A 24005-nucleotide genomic window follows, 5' to 3' on the forward strand; every position below is an offset into this window, starting at 1 on the left:
CCTCCTGTATGCCCACCAACGGCGAGCACCCACCCAGCACTTGCCCCCTAATCTGCCTTCTTCTTCACCTAACTGCTGGGCAGCTGATGGATGGACCTTCCGGAGCCCCCTCCCCAGGGTCAGGGCTGGGCTCTGACCCTCTCTGCCTTGCTTACAGATCTGGCCCTTTCAAAACAATGCTTGAACTCCTTGCAGGCCTCCCCCAGTGGCTCCTGCCTTCCAAATCTGGGCTCAGACCAAGGACACTCACATCCCAGGGTCAGAGCCCTCAGAAGGCTCTAGAACCTACTGAGTTTCAATGTAAGAGTTTGGGCCTGGGGAGGATGAAGAGACTGGATCCTGTAGGACAGGGCAGTGCTAAAGATGGAAATGCTTACACCATCCCCACCCTGTGGCACCTGAAAGACCAACAGGACACCGGGCTTCAGCAAGACTCAGGCAGGGAAGGGGGCCTTTGCTTTCATCATATCTGTGTTAGAAGTAATGGGAAAACCAACTGTTCAAGACAAGGCCCCCAGAGCCACGTCTGCCCCACATGGCAGGTGCACAGAGTAACGCTGGGCACGGGCAGGGGGGATGGAAGGAAGGGGTGACTCAGGCAGGCTGAACCTGGTGGGGGAGGGTGACCTTTCACCTGCTTATCTCTAGATGGTCCAGGCTAATGAGGCCACTGCTGTGGTTCCCTCTTGAAGAACAGACACCCATCATTTTCATGACATGAGGACAGACATATGGAAGGGACAGCCTGGCAGACTGATGAGACCCGCAGGCAGGAGCTCCAGCCCGGTCACCTATGGACAGTGTGGCCCCCACACACACTCACCCACCTATCGGGGCCTCAGTCTCCCCAGAGTGGATTCATGACAATTACTGGTGTTTTTGAGGCAGGCGGTGGTTCTAGGGAGTGCTCATGGAAATGGCCGTGTCACTATCAAGCCCCAGTCCATGCTTGCCGGTCCCTCTGCCTTCTCCTCAGGCCCTGCAGATGAAAACTGGGCGGCGCACACAGAGGGGCCATCCCCTTAAACTGTCAGAGGGTCCCCTGCCTCCCCTCATGCCTTGCAAGTTTCTGCTCACCTCTGAGCAATCGGAACAACATATGGAATATTTGTCCCAATGAGAGCCAGCCCATTTCTGGCCTTTAGCGCCGGGTAGATGGTGCACTAAACAACCAGACTTAAAATTCAGAGGAGAGAATCATTTGGGAAGTTAGTTCTTTTACTTCTGCATCACCCAGGCCCCTCTGTGTGGCCTTCGGCAGTTTTCCCTGATTTTACTATACCTTCCACCAGGGAACCAAGCACAGAAGGTGGGTGGGAACTGGCAAGGAGCAGACCCGGGATTCCTGGTTAGCAGCTCCTCCTGAGGCCTGACGCGGGAGGCAGTGGAAATAAATGACAAGAATCAGGCTGGGAAACTTTGTTTATCCAAGCTCTTTTCCTCATTAGCACGCATAATTGAGAGTTGGCTGTGAAGAAGGAAAATGGATATTTAACAGTGACAAACATCAAACACAGGTCTCGTCCCTGCTTGGTTACTGGCTTACAGTAAATACCGAACTTTGCTATCGTATTGCCACCTGGTGAAACTATACAATCATACCAAATTACATGTTTATCTACATCAAACTAGGTTTTAGACCGGCAAATGTGATATCCATGAACAGATGGCCATTATATCAAAATACATTTACTCCAAGGGGCCAATTCACAAAAGGGTCTTACACACACCTAAGTGATAAATGTACAGCTGCAATTCATTGTAGAATCTTGCAAAAACACACTTTCTTCCAAATTTATAATTGATCACTTGTAAAGTTACTTCACCTCTGTTACAAAGAGAGCAGGTGGTTTTGATGAAAGTTAGAATATATTGGGAAATAAAAAATGCAGAGAAAGCAGATATAGGTACAGAGCTCATTCCTTCCTACTCTGAAAAGGACATTAAAATACAAGCAGGATATATGTTAATTCACGAACATAAGTTCTGATTTTTTGCAGGAAGGTTGACACTCTGCCAAGCAAAGCTGAAAGGCCACTTCTGCTCTCGTGTGATAGTAGCAAAAATTTTTCTATCGCTTCGGCAGATTTTAATTGCCTGGTACCAATCACTAATGTACTGGTCTGCTACACCACCTGATTTATACTGGAATCATTTCTTCACTGAAAACCCAACAGAAGCCATGTTTAAGAACAGCAGAGTCTGTAAACAGAATGGCCTATAACTTTTACCCATCCCTAATTTTAATTAGGAATCCACAGGTAACTTCCTTAACTGTAATTTCTTCTTTTCCTCACTGCCCCAGAATTCAGTGTCGAGTTAAATGAAGAAGAAGAGACCCCCTTTTGAGGCTTCTCCCAATGAGCACACCAGGTATTAGCCTTATATGCCCGTTCTAGTAATGCAACCAAACCAGTGAGACAGCACAAATTAAAGCTTAAACCTGATTAAAGAGACTACAAACTTTCACTGATTTTCTGTGATGTCATGAAGAAATAGAGGAAAAGCGTATGAGAACCCCGCAAAATTAGATCTTAAAAATAGAGAAGAGCAAGGAGTCAATAATTCTTCTCCGGACCTGAGAAAACACATGGGGATTTTACGGCCACTGAACAGTAGGTTGGTAGACTGTACAAATGTTCTCTTGTTCCACAAATTAAAAAGCTAGCAATCGCCAACAGGTGCATGCCCAATGCCAAGCATAGGGATGTCACGTTCTCGGTCCCCGCCTCCACACCGAGGAAGGACGGCAGCGCTGTCTGGCAGCCGGACGAGTCTGGGCCTACACACCCAATGTCAGCAAACCGGCCCCAAAACACCGGGTTCCAACCTGGTATCCCTGACCATCGACACCGGAAAGGATGTACATCAGAGAGGGTCAGGTTCATTTCGATGGACAATATTTGGAAATCAGGAGGTGAGACGTATGCCTGAAATATCTCTTCAAATGGGTGACAGTGACACAAGCTCAAGTCCTATTCATTCCCACACCATCCACCCTATGCAAGAGCCATGACAAAGAACCAGTAGCAAACGTCTCCCCATCTGGTTACTCACCCCGCAGCACTGCACGTGGTGCACCCCTGTGGTTCCTCAACCAGGTTTCTTGTCATGAAGTGAACCCCCGCAAACAACCTCCTGGAGCAAGGCCATCGGAACACACAAGTGAGCCAGGATGGAGAAAGGGTTTTATGGCTCTGAACCCCACCCAAGGATCACATCTCCGAAGCATGTCCCCACTTTCAAATCCAGTGTCTAATTCTCAAAATACACAGGATGGACGAGGAGAAATGGGAACTTCAACTTCTGGGGAACAGGTGCAGAGAGACACGTAGACTTGCAGGTGTGGATGATGGGCTGACTCCAACAAGAGTCAGGAGACTTTTTGTCCTTAAGTACATGGGGGCCAGAGAGAAATTGTGCACTAGTGGGACACACCATGAGCTCCAGTATCCCACATAAGGATCTCTACATTGACTGGCAGCTTCATATGAGGTCACACAACCCCCAACTTCCTGGAAACCATGAGTAACGATGGTGCTCAAACCACAGGGACATCCGTGCCACCATGACCAATGTATCAGTCTCTAGTCATAGTAAAGGGGTTTATGTCTATTACTATCAGTAAATTCTCATAATTGCTTTTCTAGATGCCTTTTAAAAAATTTTTACCCAGGCAGAGGCAGAGAGACACTGACTCAAAAACTTCTGAGTTTAGGCAATTATTTGTGATGATCTTTTGTTTTTACTACAAGCTACAACTTTCTAAAAAATCCATATGGGTACGATTGTACCAAAATACAGTATTTGTTTTCTTTCTAGTGATGAAACTGTGAGAATGATATACTTCACAAGGTGAATGAATATAATTTCTTAGCTGAGGAGATTTTTATGAGAGCAGCTCACTGTTTCACAGAAAACAGAATCAGCTCCACGCCGTTGCGTGTGCTCCACTCACCCCCAACTCGGCGCCGCCAGCCCCCCTCCACCCTCACCACCCCCCTCGTGGAAATCTGATGAATGAGTAAGCTTGGAAATGGTAGCTGTTGTATAAAATCCTCCTTTTACAATGACTTATAGAAATAAATGACATTTCTCCCCATCAAATAAAACAAAGACTCCAAATCATCTTCTGCCACTTTTTTTGTGTCAAAACAGCTTTGCCATCATCCCCCCGCCCTTCTGGAGCCTAGCACACGGTGTGGAGTGTGACACTCGGAGCACACGCAGTGTGTCCTGCTCTCAGCAGGAGAACACGCCTCACAGCCGTACAGTACATCGGAATAAGCACATACCAGCACCCGTGATGCAGGAGGGAAGGGGCTGCCAGCTTCGTGCGTGTGTGTGCATTTGTGAGTGTGTGTGTATGCATGTGTGCATGTGAATGTGTATGGGTGCATGCATGTGTGCATGTGAATGTGGGTGGGTGCATGCATGTGTGCATGTGAATGTGTGTGGGTGTGTGCATGTGTGCATGTGAATGCGTGTGGGTGCGTGCATGTGTGATATGTGTGCACCTGTGCATGTGTGCACGTGAACATGTGCATGTGTGCGCATGCATGCATGACCATGTACATGTGTGTACACACATGCGTGTGTGGACATGTGTGTCTGTGCGTGTGAACATGTGCATGTGTGCGTGTGTGCGTGTGTGCATGTGAGTGTGTGTGTGCATGCATGTACACATGTGCATGTGTGAATGAATAAAAAATGGAAAATACATAGACTTTATCATTCCCAAAATGGGAACAAAACAACCAGATCATATGGCTAGATTTCACTTTTTCAAAAAAAAAAAATTTAAATCTTGTTAATATTTTTTGTCATAAAATGTGCCTTCTGGATGCCAATGTGTCCCTAAAGATGTGCTGTCATCTTAAGCAACATGAAATTCTGTGCATTCTAATGCAAGTGGACATAAGGCAATGTATATGGTCCCTGTTAGAGTTTCATCTGACACCAACAACGTGTGCCCTGCTGCTTTACAATGTAAATATACACATATTGTCTGAAAAAAAATATTTTCATCTCAAATTGTAATTATACAACGAGGCACAAACATCTTATCTTTGGCAAATTAGATAAAAATTATATTTCTCAAATTGCAGCCCAACATTTTTAAAAACATCTTTGTTTCTTTCAAGAAAACAAGATTTGCTCTATTCAACAGTCATTTTAAGAATGGTGAGAAGTGACAGCTGTATTTGTTTTTTTAATGGCTAAATGCAGAAAAGTTCCAAATTCCCTCGAGTCTTAATAACACCGGCTCTGAGCAATTAGGTTCCAATCCCCTAGCCTGCGTCTTAATCTCCACCCCAATTACGCACGACAGAAAGGGGTTCTCCTGCACTGCCCTGTTTCCTATCGCGCAGGAGGAATGTGACTGCTCGCTATCCTTGTTTCTCACATAGACGAACAGGAGAGTGGGTGCCTTGCCCGAAGGGCTGAAGCAACAGTGACAGAAAGGCCTTCCCCGGAACAGGACCTTCTTTCTAAAAGTCAGCTTTAAATCTGTGCCTCAAAATCCAGCAGGTTACTGAAAATCCCCATTCACACAAGGTAACAAGCACCCCACCACATCTGGCCCCACCTGAAAACAAAATATAACAAAATATCCTAATATAAAGTGAAAGATGTGTCCTTCCAATAAAAGATGCTCCATTTTGCCCTGACCCCCAATCTAGCTATCTGGAATCACCCAATATTGGCCTTTCCCACAACAGGCTAGCTGACTCAATGTTGCCATGTTCTATACACTTGGATTTTAAGTAACATCGTCTAGTTCGGGGAGGACAGCAATGATCCTGGATAATACAGTGTATGCGTTCAGCATTTTACTATGAAAACATATTGAATAATCCACATCCGCCTACCTGAACTGACAAGGACATTATGGGACACCCGGCATAACTGAGTGTGTCTCTTGCTGGACGCTGTGATATGTTCCCTAGACATAAGGTAACGTTAGAACACAGTGAAAAATGAACCAGTTTCAATTTTTTTTTAAATAGGAAACAGCAACTATTCAAATAAAATGGCTCATCTCCGCATAGGCAACTGAGGATGTAAAGTGACTATTTAGGCAAAGAAAAAAAAATCTCAGAAGCTGACCCTTTATAATTACAGGGAAGTGAGGAAAACATGGGTTCTCCTCCCTGCCTTTGAGCTTTCGAGACCAGGTTCTAGAGGCATTGAGAGACCACCCTTGGGTTTTGCCAGCCGAAGATAGCCCTTGTGGGCCACCCAGCAGAGGGAGAGAAGAGCCCCGCGTGCCCCCTCAGAAGGGACAGCGTGCAGTTAGCAGCGTGTGCATGGGGGCCGCAGTGCCCCCTGCCCGAGTGCTAATCTCCAACGACCCTGGGCCGCCTTCTTCTCGCAGCTGACCTACACGTGTGCACACGTGGGGCAATCTCATTAGGGCTCCACCACCAAAGGCATGGCGATGATTCAATGCAGGCCCCTCCCCGCTCTGTCCTGTTGAGACGATTCCACTGAAATGTTCATTTTCATCCCTGCTGGCAACATCGGAATGGAAGTATTTAACCTGTTTCCATTACTTATACAAATTGCCATGATGGGGCAGGACCGATGTTAGAATCACGCCACAGAACTGACTTTCATACATTCTTTACAGTCAGTGTGAGGAGATGAACGGGGCTAGATCATCTCATCCAGGCCCAATAATGTTCGGTTACCAGATTCATTAACTTTGCACATCAGCATTGCACTTGCTTTCTTCATGAAAATTCCCAGGCTAGTTGGGCTCATTTAATTTGGAAAAGGCAAACCTTTGTCAGGGATGATGTTTTGATCAGGTGCACTCAGAGTGGGGAGGGGTACAGGAGAGGGAGGAGATGGGGAGAAACAGGATGGGGAGAGGAAACAACCTTGTCGAAAATGTTACCTTTCCAACGTGAATGATGAAAGAGAAGTCAGTTAAAGACGCTGGTACTCAAAGATGGCTGTCACTTCACATAGACAGTGGCACAACTCACCTAGACAGGTGACACTTTGGTGGAGCAAAATCCTGCTGCATTATTGAGCACACCAGGGATGGGGCGCAGGCACACTGCAGGCCCGGGATGCCTGGGGCACCCGGAGAAGTGAATTCGGCAGGTGCATGGATTTCACTCTTCATTTGCATCCTTAAGCGGAGCTGGAGATTGCATCCTTAAGCGGAGCTGGAGACACAGTCTCCTGGCTAAAAAGACGGAAGAGGCTCTGGAGTCCCCATCTAGGTATGAGCCTGGCGCATCCTTTGCATTGTTTCTCCCTGAGATCCGAAGCAGAGGCTGGAAGGATGCCCCACATAATTGGGGGGGGAGGGGATGGGACTCAGGGCCCTTAAACTAGTTATTACTTTTCCCTTTCAGAAATTGGACAAAAGCAGCAATTGCTACTCAGTCTAAGGCCATTTGCTCTCTGGTCTCTTGTGAAGGCCAAGTGTAGCGTCTTGAGTCTACTCAGTGGCCCCATCCCTAGGTGCCGTGGCTGCAGGTAGGATTCCTGGAGAATGTGCAAGTTTTGACAATTTCTAGGCAAAGGTTTTAAAATAAAAGATTCATTGGTGGAGCATAAAAGACAAAACAAATTCTCTTCCAACTGTTCCCACAGGAACAGCCTTTCTCACTAAGAGCAGCTAAAGGAAACTCAACTCCCAACTTCATCATTGCCGGGTTTCTCTCTCCCTCTCTGTCTCCATTGGTTCTGGGGACAAAACCACTTGGAAAGAAATGCTGCGCACGTTAAAATCATTAAGCCAAGAAAAGGGAACGACAATATTCAGAGGGAGAAAGAAAGCACATCACATCTTAACAACCCTACGGGAGGGGATTAGACAGCAGAAATTAGCAATGCCAAAAAAAAGGTGTTGACCGCCACCAGTGCTCAAACACCCACGATGGTAGCCTGAAAAGAAAAAGGTACGCTCACGTGAACATGTTCTCTGCAGAAGGGGTGAGAGCCCACCGTGATCACCAGAAGCATTTTTCTATGAAAACACTGAAATCTGGTCCCAAACAGGAATAAAATGTATTCTGAGAGGATGATCCACCTAGATTGAGAGGATGACTTTTTTCAGCACGCTAGAAATGCATTTATTTGGGAGGATTCATAATATACTCTGATTTTGAAAGAAATAACTTGCTCGTTCTTGGGTAAACATTACAAACCCAGGGAATATCTGCTCAACCAGCAATATGCTTTGGATTAAAATATTCTTGACTAATAACAGGTAGTATTTGTTGAACCCTTTCTCCAGACCAGACACTATCTTAAGTGCTCTGCATTTATTAACTGTGTTAGGCTCTCTAGGAAAGTAAGTAGAAAGCCCACTATTATGATCCACTTGCGCGTGGGGACACTGAGGCACAGGGGTTCCATGAGCTGCCCCAGAGTGCATAGGCAGCAGGCTACGGGCAGCTGGTGTCAGGGCGAGGCTCCGACACGCGCCCATCCTACCGCACACGGAACCGTTTCTATCGGGAACTGTAAGTGGCATGAGTTTAAAATGAATCCTGTCTTCAGAATATGCTGTTTGTAAAATCAGATCTTTATCTACATGAAGGTCAGCAAAACGGCTCCTGGGCAGCTCTGCCTGGAAGTTGTGTTCATCTGCATCAGCCATGACAGGCTAAGGGCACAGCCGTCCCGGGGCCTGCCACCCGCGGGACGGCCGCAGAGCCCCACCGGGACCCGTCTCCAGCTGACCCAGGCTCATCACAGAGGCAGGAAGCAGCACGGGCAGCCAGGGGCTGGGGAGAGGGGAGAGCCGGGAGGCTTAGTGTTCGCTGGGGAATGGTTTCAGTTTGAGAAGGTGCAAACATTCTGGAGATGGATGGTTGAGGTGGTTGCACAACAGTGTAGACACCACTGAACAAAGGTGGTAAGTCACACGCTGTGTGCATTTTACCATTATCAAAAAAGGGGGAGAATAAAAAAAAAAATCTGTTTCCAACCACGCCCACCCAGGCTCCTTCCAGCAAGTGTCCTCCCCGCCCACCCCAGGGCCTCCCTACACTGCAGAATGGGTTCTGTGTGGCCGCCTGCCAGCCCTGTCGGACCCTCCCATCTGGGCACAGGTCATCCCAGGCCTAGTGAGCTGCCCTCCTGCTGGGCCGGGTCTCCTTGAGCCTGTGACCGCATCCTGGCAGACCTGGGCTTCTGGCAGCTCACATGGAGCCTGGTGCAAACCTCTGTGCGATAGTGACCAGCTGGGGTGAGCAATTAAGAAGGAGCAGACACTGTGTTTAACCCAAATCCAGGGGATGCAGAGGGATGCAGTGAGGATGCTGCTCTGTTCATACAAATGGCATAAATTTCCAGGCAGCCCCATCACTTGGGATGGTGAACCTCACTGTTTGGATCCAGAAACCACCTCGTTTCTCAACCTCTTATATAAAATGCCTGTTTAAAAGTCCTGCAAAAACACAAAGCCGGTACCCCCGCCGTGTGTGGCAGTAGACACCGGGCCTCCCCCTGCGTCACTCACACTTCCTCAAAAGTTCCGGCGGCCCTAACGGATTCGGCTGTGCATGGGAGCAACACTCTAAACCAGGGATCATAAAGGAAAAGAGAACGGGTGGGAAAGGGGCAAAGCAGCGCTCCGAAATCCTGTCTCAGAAGATCCATCTTTCCTGAGTGGTGCCTCCCGTTAAATCAGTAAGAATATCTGTCAGAGATGTCCTGCTACACCATTTGGCTGATGTCAAACCTAAATAAACCAGATCAGAAAACCAGCAAGTGGCAGGAGAGAAACGAATGGGTGCAGAGCAGCCCCACTGTGACTCGCATGGTTTGCTTGCTGATTTTTGGGTGGGGAGGGGGCTCGGGGGGAGGGCGGTCGTGACAATCACTGCAGTCATTTGCAGTACTAATGTCCAATTCAGCTTCCTTTCATTCTCCTGATTTAGGTGGTCAGAGTGGTTTCGCAGCCGACACGGGGAAGCTGTGCTGTTTAGCAGGCTGTTTAATGGGAAACTGGCAGTCTTATTTCTTTTCTAGATTTGGTTTGTCACTAGGTCTCCATTACATGCCACTCAGCTTTGATGTCTTTGGACAGAACAGATCAAAAGATGTCATTTGACCTACACAGCATGGCAGAAACTTGGAGAAGTCTCATAAAGCGACACTCTGGCTGTAAATAAAATGACATTATTATTTCCTCTCTCCTATCATGTAGAAAAGCCAATTATGGTAATGCACTGCATGTCAATGAAAATACAGCAATCTTTTTGGAGCAGCGACTGCAAGGCATCACCACTGCAACAACTCTCCTTCCTGGGAAAATTTGCCCATTGGAAAATGAAGAGGAAGGAGGTGATAGATGTCTTAAAGACGGTTAATAAAATCCCGGACAGCCAAGAAAAGTGCAAGTCAGCAAAACAATTGGAAGTGCAAAATGCAAACTGTTAAGTTTCCAAATTATCTAATAATTTAATCTTCAGTGATTTATATTCCAGCACTGAAATGGCCAGTATCATGTCGTGCATTGCTCCATGTTTGACTGGCAGGAGAGGCGATTTATGGTACTAATAAGCCCCTTCATCCCCACTGCTCCTTAAGGAAACCCGCACTGGGGGGAGGGGTTCTAACCTTGTCCCTGAGATTCATCTGGAAGTTACAGCCGGAAGGTGTAGCCCTGCCTCCCCTGGGTCTGTAAGGCGAGGGACAATGTCACGCAGGATGTGGCGCTGTTATTGTTGCAGAATGCCCAATTTTATGCATTTCCACATGTGCAAAAATGTTCCCCATCTTTCTTCTGCTCCAGCCCACGTCAGAACTGAGTATGCATACAAGAGGCCACCTTTAGGAAGTGAGTGCCCACTTGCAACATGTCTTTGCCCAGCTTCCTCTCCCTACTAAGGGGCAATAGCATCCCTAAGGGGGCTACACTCCCCCGCGTGTGCTAGTGTGCCCTCAGGGGAGGTGCCTCGCTCCTCCTTCATTCCTCTCTCTTCTCCCGCCTGCAGCCTTCCCCCTAATGCAGACACAGGAAGCCTGAGCCCATCTGGGCTGCAGGGCCCACACCGAAGCCCTGCCATTGTCTGCATTCTGGAAGCCAGAGCAGCCCTCCTACCTCTGCCTGGTGCTCCACCTGCACCTCCAAAGTCAGCCTGGCCCCTGCGGGGTGGGCCTGAGGCCAAGGCTCCTTGTCCCTCTGCCCATCCCATGTGTCTGAAATGTGGCATGAACTTGCATCTTCTGTTGACATCATTTATTCAAGACGAGGAGAAGGCAGCTCCGGATGGGCCTGTGGAGGGCTGTGGGCAGAACCGCAATGTAAAACGAGGTCTCCTCCCAGGGAAAACATCTTAATATTTCTGTATTCATGGTGTACATCCATTTTAAGAAAAAAAAAAAAAGAACTATGCAATTTGTGTCCACTGAAGTCAAGGGAATGAAGCAATTTTCAGAGCCGCCAAATCCACACCAAAAATAAAAACTTTCTGGCTACATCAGAAAAATTTGTAAGTGTTCTAATTTGTTTGGTTAAAAACAAAAATTAATTATGACAAGTCATTTTGGAACACACATTGCAACCACATCTTTTTCCCCTGCAATTTAATTCTAGTGCACAATGCAGTGCAGATTAAATTTAGAAGCTTCATCAAATTTTAGTAACTTTAAATAATATTCTTTATGTCAACACTGCCAGGGGCTTAACCAGATCTGACATTTGTAAGGCTCCACATTGCACTGAGCAGACACGCAGCAGTCCTTCCCAGACTCAGGGCACAAGTCCTGCAGGTGATCGATAGGCGCCCGCGACTATACTTCTTGACTCAAGTGCCATCAATTGCAGTCTGCAGATAGGAGCCAAAAGAAAATCTAAACTGCGCAATTTTCGTCCCACTTTTTGGCTTTCAAAGGACATCCTTATGTTTCAACAGAATATAAGCCTGAGACTTGTTTCTCCTATCATTCAGTGTTCTCCTGGAGGACAGTGATAATTACTATTCTTTCCACAGACGAATTAGGTCTCTGTTCACTAAAATCCCAGTGAAGGTGGGTCTGCAGCTCGACACCACAAAGCTGCCTCCCTGTTACACAGGCCCCATGTCTGGCTCACGTGAACGGCTTGCAAAAGGACTCTTAAATCCTGACTGTTGCATGGAGGCCCAGTTGTGTATGATCTCTAAGTCAGTCGATGGCTTTTCAAGTCCCGAGGGCTCCTTCAAAGAGCTACCGCTTGGCATATGCTAGTCTTACTTGGAAAGAGAATTCTAGAACAGAGGAGAGACTTGACCCTCACAGTTAATTGAGGACAGGGTGAGGCCCTACCATGGGATTGCACGTTTGTGGTCTGTCCGACATCTCCTAATGCCCTGAGTATGGATCATGCCGATCATCCCCTTGCCACCCCTTCTGCGATGGACAGCATCAATCACACATAGCGGGGGGCATGCTCTGCCCTGTGAGTTCAGGACACCACAGAGTGTGGGCGGCACAGGGCTCTGTGCACGGATAAAACACCAGTATCACATGCTTTGATTAAAAGTTCCTCAAGATCTCATTTAACCTCAAACTGAAAAGATGGAAATCTATTAAAAAAAAATACAATACTTTCAAAAATGAAAAGTAATTCCTAAAGCACATAAGAAAAAAAAAAACAATAAGCCACAGTTAGGCACCCTAACAAAGCATACTTTAGTAAATGTTTAAGTACTCCACTGCCCTTCGGGTTGGGAATTCACGGCTTTGTGTAGGGTAGGAAATACGAAATTCATCATCAGACAAGAATTTTGAAGTATTTCTACATCTCTAAGTTTTGAAGGCACTTTCTCCAGAGAGGAAGAGGGGATGAGATGGGTGGGTTGGGGGTGGGGTGGGAAGCAGATTTATCCACTGGATATTTCATTCCCTACCCCAATATTAAATTTTATGTGGGGAATCTAGGAGTTTAAAAGCTTCACATTTTTGTGTAATAAAAAAGAAATACAATATCCTGTTGCTATGCGTAGTGACACTTTATGCAGGAAAGAAAACCATTCTCCTTAGCTATTCTTTGAAATACGACCTACCACGTCATTTAATTTTTGAAAACCCTAAGGTCATGTAACACACTTTCTCTGTCATTTGTAAGTACATTAACTCAGTGGCCATACGACAGTGAAATTATGATAATGGGCTGCAAAAATGGGTCAGGCAGGCACTGCATTTCATGCTAGCTTCAAACAACCATCAGAGCACAGCTCAAATCAAATATGACAGTAGGAAAGCATGGAGTTTACTTTTCTTAAAGTGTTTCTACTCACTCAAGTACACACGCAAGACGAGCCAAAGGGGTCCCACCTCAGCGGTGAGTGAACTGCCAGAAAGTTACCCCACTGAGAGATACATTTCTCTTTCAAAACAATTCTGCCTTAAAAATCACAGATGTCGCAGGAAGGAGGTAGAGGTCAAAGCAGGCTTCTTTCCAAACCTTTTTCCAACCATAGTCCAAGGTTTGTACAAATGGGATCACAGTCTGAAAACTGCTCTGTTAAATGAAAAATGTTTTAAAACAGAAGCAATTTAATGTGTTCACTTAAGCAAACAAAACCGCTTTTCATAACACCTCTTATGGGCTCAAATCTCCAGAAAAAGTAAGGAAGAAGAGCAAGTAGACATTGACTCTGCTGGGCCCATCCATCTTTAACTGCAGTGTGATTGAATGGAAGAGTCTGTGGCTGAGAACAGCTGCCCCTCAATTTCAAAAAACGCCAAAAAAGTGGACTGTGAGGACAGTTGGGGAATAAAAGGCTTTTAAAAGATGCTTCAGGATGCACATCCTCGTGAACTGATTCCGACTGACTTCTAAGGTCCAGCGTCTCTGCAAGGCTTTGCTTCCAAGGCTGGCTGGTCCCAGCGCCCCTAGAGACCCTACCCAGAGCACCCCCAGTGCAGGCAGCCACATGCTACCTGCCTACCTATCCCAGTGCAATTCCTTTCAAATAGCCCTTTCTCTTTCTCCCCACCCCCGTACTGAAAAATAAAATAATACTAATAATAAAATAGAATCTGTCAGTATAATAGTTCCTGGGAGAACTCTAAGCGCGAGGCTGATGAACACAAAGACGCAGAAACACCATCCGCATGTAAAAGTTAACTGAATGGCAGAGATAATTGCTAAGATAATTATTTTGATAGAAGCCAGCTGAAAGCTTCTGTAGTGTATTTTACTATTCCTGTTAAGGGTAAACTATCCGTTTCAGATATATGCTATTCACAATGACATTTTATTTTCGATTCCTTTTTGAAAAATAATTGCAATGAAAGCCAATGACTTTAAGAGGATAGCGAGCTAGATCAGTTCTGACACATATTTCTGATTTCTGTACCATAATCTTATCGATGAGTGATATTATGTATCCTCACGATGTAGTATCATCAGTGTGTAAAATAGCACGGCATTTTTTCAACAAGAGAAGAAACACAAAGGGTGGTTGTGACCATTGTATGGTCAGTTCCCAGCATAAGCTCCTTGAAATCTAGAGTTGACTGACAATGGAATTTAATGTAGTATAACTAAAGTAGCCTTGAGCAAAGATACAATTATAGCTGAAAAGCATCTTAGGTTCCTGACTGTTGCTGGCATTACGATATAAATCAACAATTGCTTCTTCCCTTTCCTCTGCAGCCCCTCCCCTCCAAACTCAAAACACAGAATTTTCCAGAATCAAAAACTTGGTAAAAGGTCATTTTGTTTTCCTCAATGCCATAAAAACGGCATAGCTAGATCTGACATGCATATGCAAATCAGCTCGGTAAAACACTGATTTTCCTTCACACTGAATTACTGTATCTATATGAAAATGGATACAAACACCACAACCAACAAAAAAAAAAAGAAAAAAAGAAAACACAATCTCTGTGGTTAGTTGCCAAGATGCAAACAAGAATCATAGACATATTGAACACAGTTACTGTTTCTTGGCCCATAACTCCAGCAAACCATGTCCTCAATGGATAAATACCTATTTCAATTTATTCCATTGTATTAAGAGTTAGAAATGCTAACATTTGCTTGCAAGAAAAAGGACTTGTAAAATACACAACAAGGTGTCAGAAGAAGATATTGACTATTGATAACTTATTTATGGGGTATTTAACACAAAACAGAACTGTGTATCTAAGAGTTCAAGAAAGAACAGCAGGGGTTGAGGGTGAAAAAGCCAGTAACATGAATGGAAACATTCATGGTGGGCCCTCCCCTTCTCCGTCCCAGCACCTGCTAGCCCTCAGAAAAGCATCTTAAGTCAAAGTGATAAAAGACAAATCTGATTGTGACACGGAAGTAATCTTACTTTGATAATGATAATGATAAATGATATTGCTGACAAATGACTTCGTGCTCTTTATTTTTTTTTAAGATATGACTGCAAGGTACATATTTACTCAGATATTTAATGAACTTGCACACCGAACAGTATGGAGCTTTCTCAAGTATAAATGAATTGATTATGGAGGTCGCATGGTGTCACATAAAAGGCACTGGACTGGCAATCAGAAAACTGAACTCTCATATTCTTTCTACAGCTGGTATCACTGGGAAACCTTGAACAGTATCCACAAGCTACCCCAAGTCTCCATCTCCTAATCTATGAGAAAGGTAGGGGTATAACAGATGATCCTTAAAACCCATTCCATGGGACGCCTGGGTGGCTCAGAGGTTGAGTGTCTGCCTTCGGCCCAGGGCATGATCCTGGAGTCTCGGGATCGGGTCCCACATCGGGCTCCCTACATGGAGCCTGCTTCTTTCTCTGCCTATGTCTCTGCCTCTGTCTCTGTGTCTCTCATGAATAAATGGAATCTTTAAAAAAGATAAAAATAAAAATAAAACCCATTCCAGCCTGAAAATGTTCTTCGAGTCTTTTGGGGGCCAGCAGAAGCAACACGCAGGGCACAGACGATGAGCAAGAAAGTGATCGAGCCCCTGTGGATCAGTGGTGTGCCGAAGCAGTGGAGGGAACAGTGCCTTCCACTCCAGGAAGGAAGAGATTCTGCTTCCTAGGAGGAAAGGGGGGGAGCTTCTCAAAAATAAAACACTGAGCTGCCCTAAAAGGACTTCCAAAGGCAGAGCAGGGTAGGAGAGATGACAAGAGAAAGCAGAGTAAGCAGAGCCGTGGCTGCTGTGGAGTGTGTGGCCCTTGGAAACTGAGAAGGGCCTTGCTTCCACCCGAATATGAAGGCTGCATTTGCTCTCTTCTAACAGGGTCAATTCCGAGGCCAAGATAAATGCCTAATCCAGCTCTCTCCAGCTCAACTGGATGTACCAGATGGCCCTAGCCAAGAGGCAATTTGACAATTTATGTTTCTATCGTAACCCTACAAGTTACATCGTGCCATGTCATGTAGGGCCATAGCTTGTTTAACACCTGCAATGGTGCTTAGCATATAGGAGGGACTCAATAAAGATTGGCTGAATGGATCAAAGAATACACAAAAGCATTTTATTTAATCTGACTCAATATCATGCTATATAATAGTCTTACCTGACTTCATCATCTCTGCCCATTTTTTTTTTTTTAATAGTACAACAAAAGGAGAGTGTAGATGGTAACCAGAATCTCCCATAAACTTTCAGGAACCACACAAATGCTTTCTGAGAAATCAGGGAGATTTGGGAACCCAGTGCAAGTTCTAAAACACGAAAGCTTTAGAGGCCCAGTGTTGCGTCTCTTGACTGGATTGGAGGCCACCATCTCCTCGGGACCATATCCTCCCCCCTGTACCCTGAAGTGATGCAAGGCACAGCTTCCCCTCCTGTGGAGGACACTAGCCAGTTTCCCTCAAGGGTCTGGTTCAAATGGGGGCCAAATCCCACGTGAGCTGTAGCCATTTATTTGCTTATTTATTACACAATTATTAAGCCGATCTGTAAAATCACCCTCTATGGAAACTAATATGATCCCCCATATCCAAACTCTCATTTGATTTTAAATCCCCGTAAGTCTGGCTTTTCGTTTCAGGCAAAGATCCCACAGCATTGAAAGGCTGCAGCTATTAGAAGGACACTATCATTTCCTCTTATCAGTCACAGTTAAGAAGTGAATATGTTATGTAACTACGAAATGAGAAATTATGTTTTCAACAAGGTGGAAAGAACCAGAAGTCTTGAAGAGAGCCACAATGGGACTTCCAGCCCTGGGGGAGGTGGGGAAGTACCTGTCGGCTGGGGCAGCTCCTCCTGCTGGTGGCAGAGGTGTCCTCATCCCCGGATGTCTATCTGTGTCAGGGTTTATGGGAACGGGTGCAGGGGGTCAGGCCATGTATTAAAGACGCCAGTATGAGCCAACAAATATTCCAACCATTCTTTATAAAACATCTTTCTGTAGAGAGATGACTGTGGTCCTTCAAAGGATTCACCCAGGAGGCCATAAATTTGTTACAATGATGCTGCCATCAATCAAAGTGTTTTTGGAACTTCTCTTTTGGCAGAATTAGTCAGCTCATCTCTTATGAGACTTAGTATCTTCCTTGCAGGTGTAGAATCTGCTGCCCTGTTCTATCTCCCCTGCCTTCTATGTGGCAGCCCCTCCACCCCATGGCAAGTTGTTGGCCAATACTCAGGTCCCTCTTTTCCAAGCACACTGCAGACCCATCCTCCCCTGCCTCCTTGAGATGAGAGGCGGCTGAGGAAATACGAGCAGAGGCAATTCTGTGTCCCTTCCAGGGAGTCTGTAGAGCTAGTGTGCATGCCACCCAACACACCTGCCACGCGACCAGCAATGGTCTAGGTGGTGGTGGTGCCTCAGCTGAGGGCCTGACTGGGGACAACGTGCTGCCTATGCAGAGTCGGATGTGGGGCCTGGATGGGAGAGTCATCCCAGGTACCTGAAGCCACAGAGATGTGGGGCTTGTTAGTTAACTGCACAGCCATTCTGTCAGATGCAGTTCTCTACCTCCTTTATACCCCAAATTCTCATATAAACTGGGTTGCAACACCCATCACCTTAGCAACCCAGCGGCTAAGGACCTCCAGGAAAGAATCTTTCGAGGACAGCTGGAAAATGAGGTCAGAGAGAGAGAGGAAACTGCAGACCCAGGCTGAGATTGGCAACAGGGAGAAGGAAGCACACTTTCAATCGACTGGGCGATTTTGGTCAATTACATTTGATAGATAGTCAGTATGAAACTATGAGGTTACCTGAAGCCCATCTGCCCTGGGTCCCTTCAACTTGGGAAATTAAGGCTTCCCTGGGCACATGCATGCATTATAGCTGTAGGCTGGTGTGCGGTGTGCGGTACCTGGGCATCCAACGACGTGCACTGTTTCAGGCCAATGCCAAATGATGGCAGCCCTGAGGCAAGACCGGTCAGCACCCACAAGAGCTCGCACCAAAAGCAGGGGTGCTGCCAATCCCACCCTACTATTTCCTCCGCAAAGCCTTCTCGAGGGAGAGTCAGCAGCTGGCCTATGCCTCTCCATCTCAGGACAGAGGGTGGGCACCGTAGCCATAGCAGTAGGGCGTGAGAAAACAGCAGGAAGAGAAGACTCTGTCCACAGCATGGACACGGAGATTCTGCTCACGCTCTTCTGCATATTCTAAAGCCATTTACTGAGCTGCAGTGATTTGGCAGCAGGTTATTCACTGCAGAGATGCGCGATGGAGAGGCAGCCTTTGTCTTCGCAGAACTGAAAAGTAGGATGTGAGAAGGACACCTTCAACTCGTTTTCATGCACGACAAACTGCTGGAAGTGCTGTGCCAGTGGCAGACCCACGACTAGGGAAAAGGCAAGGGCAGAAGAAATCCTTACCTTGTCAAGAAGGTATAAGGAACGTTTATGGTTGAAGCAAATTCAAACCCTAATGAGCAACACCAAGGACACATGAGAAGCACAGGCTAAGAAGCCGGGCCGGGACACAGGAGGAGCCCTCTGAGGTCTGTGCTCATGCACGCATGCACTCTTGCCTTCCTCCACACATGGACTCTACCAGGATGAACAAGCAAGAAACTATCTACAAAGCACAGAGTTTTGTGAGGCCCGAGTGGCACAAGCATACTAAGAGGCTCACAAAAAGCCTGGGACATCACATACTCAGTAATAGATGTTAATGACACCCTTCTGGAAAGCAATTTGACAATTCAAATGACACAAACCCTTTGGCCTCCCAATAGCCTACTGGAGGACAAGTCATATGTAAATATCCAGCAGCATGATTTGGGATGGTCCACAACCAGAAACAGCCTGAACATCCACCAATAAGGTAAAAGCTGAACAAATGTGGGGCAGCCATACCTCGAAACATATACAGCCTAAAAATAGACCAAGACGTCTCTCTGAGTGATGATCATGACTTATTTTTAAGTGAGAAAGTCAAACTGTACAAAAATGATTCTACTTTTCAGAGAATAAAGATAACCCCACATGTGGTACATATGTTTTCACACATATGTATGAGCAGAGAGAAAGGTGAAGAAAACAGAACCAGGCTGTCTTTCTGGGTTACCTTTGTGGGAGGGGAGATAGAAAGGGAGAGAAGGGGAAAAATTAATAACTTTTTAACCATTTTTATTATGAATGCAAATTCTTTTTTAGATCTTTATTACTTAAAATAAGCATGTACTGTTTTAGAATTTAAAAAATAAGGTAAGACCATGTGGATAAGCAGTAGCTGACACTAACATCATCACTGACACTGGTATCATCCTCATCACCATCATTACTGTCACCATGACCATCACCACCATCACTACCACTATCACCACCATCACCATGACCATCATCACCCTGACCATCATCATCACCATGGCCATGATCTTCACCCATCACCACCATCATCACCATCACCATCATCTTCACCCATCACCACCACCATTATCACAATCATTACTATCACCATCACCACCATCATCATCACTATTATCGACAATCATTATCACGAGCATCACCAGCATCACCACCATCATCATCTTCATCCATCACCATCATTACAATCATCACCATCATCTCCATCATCACCATCATCTTCACCCATCACCATCATTATCACCACCATGACCATTATCACCATCACCACCATCATCACCAACACCACCATCATTACCAGCATCATCATCACTATTATCACAATCATCACCATCACCATTATCACTATCATGACCATCATCATCACCAGCATCACCATCATCATTACCATTATCACCACCATCTAAGAGTTGCTAGCACAGTGATCCTTTCTGAATTTCACTGTGAGCCCAGATAAGAAGGGAAATCCTAAATGGAATCTCCAGAACGTTTTTCTAACTGATAGCTATAATTCATTAATGGGTCATAAAATCAGTTTAGCAGCATTTTTACAATAGGATGGAATATACAGATCTTTCTTTGTCTTACAATGGGGTTACATCCTGATAAATCCATCCTAAATTGAAAATATCATAATCTGAAGATGCATTCAATACCACTGATATACCAAACATCACAGTTTAGCCTAGCCTCCACTATACGTGTGCAGAACACACATGTTCCTTACAGCTGGAGGGAATGAAGTGCCGATGGGTATCAGATACTAGCTAGTCCACCATGGACATACTATTTCAACACAAAATATGTGTCAGTGGGGGAGCGGGGCTCACAGAGAGAACCATGTCAGTGTGTACCACACACACTCCATCAATTCATCCTAACAATTCATCTCGAGTTTTGATCATGGAGGAGCACAGCTGAGGGGCCACCATGCTAGTGTTCTCACACCATGATCAGCCTGCAGACACCTTGTGTTGCATTTGTGTTAAAGAGCAAGCAGGTCCTATGAGTAGGGGCAAGCTGCCTCCACGTGCTCAGAGAACACCTCCTCTATTCCTGCACTAATAATAATGTCTCGTGCACTGCTTTCTCCAGATGACCCCATTAATGATGACAGCAGCCGGCACTTCCAACAGCACTGTGTGCCAGATCCAGTTCTGAGCACCTCAGCTATCTTAAATTACTTACTCCTCACGATTCCATCATTTTACAGAGAAAGAAACTGAGGCCAACAGCGTGTCTCAGGAGGTAGGTGAGTATTTGTGATCAAAGGAACATGCAGAAAGCAACTGAAATTAGGTGTGTTGTTTGAATCCTTGAAGTTAAGGAATGGAGAATATAGGTCTGACCAAGGATTGGGGGTGCTCTGGGATTCCTCTTTCTACAATAGAGACGCCAAATCAGACAGAAATTGTCCAGAATCAAAAGCAAAGACTTTCATTCCTTTACTTATAGATACCAGCCCTTTTTTCCTGCTAACACAGAGCTTTGAAAGCAATGTAAGACCAAGTTTTTTAAATGAACAATTTCCTAGATGAGTAACTTACTAAACATCCTCAACCAATAACCTTAAAAACATTTTCTCATAGGAAGCACTTGCTGCACTCTCACTTCCTGTGCTTACTCCTAGTCAAGATCCTCAAACATCAACTCAACTGTGTGCTTCTTTTTGGCACATGATGAGAAGCATGGTTTAGAGCAGCAATAAAAATGGTCCATTACTTACAGATAGTTTAGCAGTCTCTATGTGCATTAAGAGTTTTGGTAAATGTTTCAAATGCATTACTGCAGAACACAAGAAATCACATGCTCTTTGGGGTCTTGAGTGATCCGTCAATGAAGGGGATTAGTTCATTAATGATCTCCCGATTGAAGCCAATTTCGTCACGTGGTTTAACTGAATCTTTGAAAACTGCCACAAAGAACAGTTTGGGTCCTTTCATCAGGGATGCAGATGTAAGCGGGTACTTCATATACATCTCTGAGGCAATAAATACACATCACCACTATTTTCTGATAAATAGGCAGTAAAATAAAGTTATCTAGATATTTTTAGAAGAACAGCAACTCACCGTGAGTCTGTCATAAGTAAATTACTTCATCTGAAATGCCACAGCTCCAACATAAAGCAAAAGTCTTAATTTCGAGCATAAAAATGACTCTTCTGACCTCACTGGCTCTGTTTGTATGTGGAAAAGGGGTAGGTGAAAATGTGCACTGTTGGTGGCTTTCTCTACCTACATTTGATGTGCTGCTTTAGAAATTATAGAAAGATCTCATACTGCATATAACCATGGAAATTACTAAAATCACTAAAAATTTCAAAGAAAAAAACCAACCAGTTTACTTAGAGAATGAGATGTTTATTTTTTTCCTCATAATTCTCCCACCTAATTCACAAATCACAAAAACAATGAATACAGGGTGATGTTTCTAGAAGATTCCAGCAAACTGTCCTTAAGTGACCAGTTCTGGAATTCATCCTAATCATTAATTCACACACAGGTTTAAAAATCTGTATTTTTAAAAGGAGAAGGTAGAAACAATCTAGTAAAAGCAACAACACACCTTATTTTGAGGCCAGAAAAGCAGATCTGATTTGGCATCTGGAATCACCGCACAGACACATGACCTACTACAGGTTCCATGGTTCAGATGTCTCTGGGACCCAGCCTGTCTGCTATGACCAGACCCTGAGACACATCAGTTGGTCTGATTTCTGCTCTTTAATGACTCAATATGACCAATGCACAGCTACGCCACAAGGAGAAACAGCTCTGCAATTGTTCGAGAACTGGAACCTCACAGATAGTAATGTCGCAATGCCTATCAATGATCAGCAACACACCTTTTGAAAATGAATTTGCCTTCAAGGAATCATACTTCCTTATCGACTGCCTAGTTATATTGACAATAGGTCTTTTTTGAGGGATTGCTATTACTTGAAACATAGACATATCAGTTTCTATTGAAATACACTTAGTTGCCTATTTAAAGTCATTTGAGTGTCTTTATGCATTAAAGTGTTATCGCTCATGCCTTGGCCAATATCCCTATGAAAATAGCTCCCAAATTAAATTCCTAATAAATTAAGTTAATAATTCACCTTCATTAAGTAATTTAATTTCTTTAGTGAGCAATAAATAGTTCTTGTGACATTCTTCTAGGACAGAAGTTCAAATGTTATTTTGCTTCATTAGCTCTGTCTCCTCCTGAGCACAAGAAGCAAGATACACAAAAGGCGGCCTACTTGGTACTTCTGTGTTTGTAAGTGCAGGATCGCTGCAACTGTTCCACTGCATTGAGTAGCAATCGAGCAACTCAGGCAGCTATTTTCAATGAAAAGTTATTTCTTAGAAATGTTAAAAACTAGACCTTACATAGGTACCAAAAAAATGCAAGTCGCATTTTCCTGAGATCATTTTTATATACTGTATCATAGGTCAGATTTCATTTCTACCTTTTAAGAAGGGGCAGTTGGCTTATACTGTATCCCCAGCAATGTCAGAAAAAAGGAAAGAAAAAAGATGGGCTAAAATAAAAAAGTTACATGTACGTGTAAATAGCATGTTACCTATATTCAGTTTTATTTTTTCCAAGGGAGCTAAAGGTACCCTGGTGGTTAAACTCCCACATCTTGGTAGTACTGTCTCCAATTCTTTCGGGCCATACACCCAGCACCTCACCTCCACCTCTACTAAGAGTACAAATGACAAACGAGGTGAATGGGCTGAACGGGCAGATGTGGGTGCAGCCAGACCCACATGTGCCAAAACAACACAGTGGTGCCCCCCTCTTCCCAAGGAGCTATCAGAGAGCATCCCAGATGGTGGGAGAGGAAGAAAGGAAATAGGCATGTCAGAAGAACAGAACCAAATAGTTTCCAGCCAATTCGACTTAAAAATATATATATACATTAAAACAGATGTAGAAAGCAGACTTAACCATTGTCAAATTATACTCAAAAGTGTTTCCAAAAAATACATAAAAAATTTATCCTATCAATGGTTTAAAATACATTGTTGACTGAAAACCACAAGTATTTAGGACTTATTTGGGGAAGCAGGGCTTTCTGGATAGTTGAAGGTTTACTCTTTACAGCAGAATTTTATAAAAAATATTCAAGCACTAGAAAATCTACATAAAATGGACCTGCTTTTGCCACATTACTTAAAGTACATTGTACGCAATTAAAATTGTTCTGACAATGACATATAACAATTGTGAACAATCAGTAATGACCACAAAGGGGCAGAGAAGGATTCCATTT

The 24005-nt window shown here is 44.7% G+C and overlaps 1 protein-coding gene across 1 annotated transcript in view; it reads right to left on the minus strand.

Annotated features, from left to right (window-relative positions):
• The window catches only part of TSHZ1 (teashirt zinc finger homeobox 1), a 76191-nt gene that overhangs the window by 10703 nt on the left and 41483 nt on the right, over positions 1–24005 (minus strand). The window lies entirely within an intron of this gene.

The sequence above is a fragment of the Canis lupus genome, chromosome 1 (genome assembly GCF_048164855.1).
Source record: "Canis lupus baileyi chromosome 1, mCanLup2.hap1, whole genome shotgun sequence".
NCBI classification, from domain to species: Eukaryota; Metazoa; Chordata; class Mammalia; order Carnivora; family Canidae; genus Canis; species Canis lupus.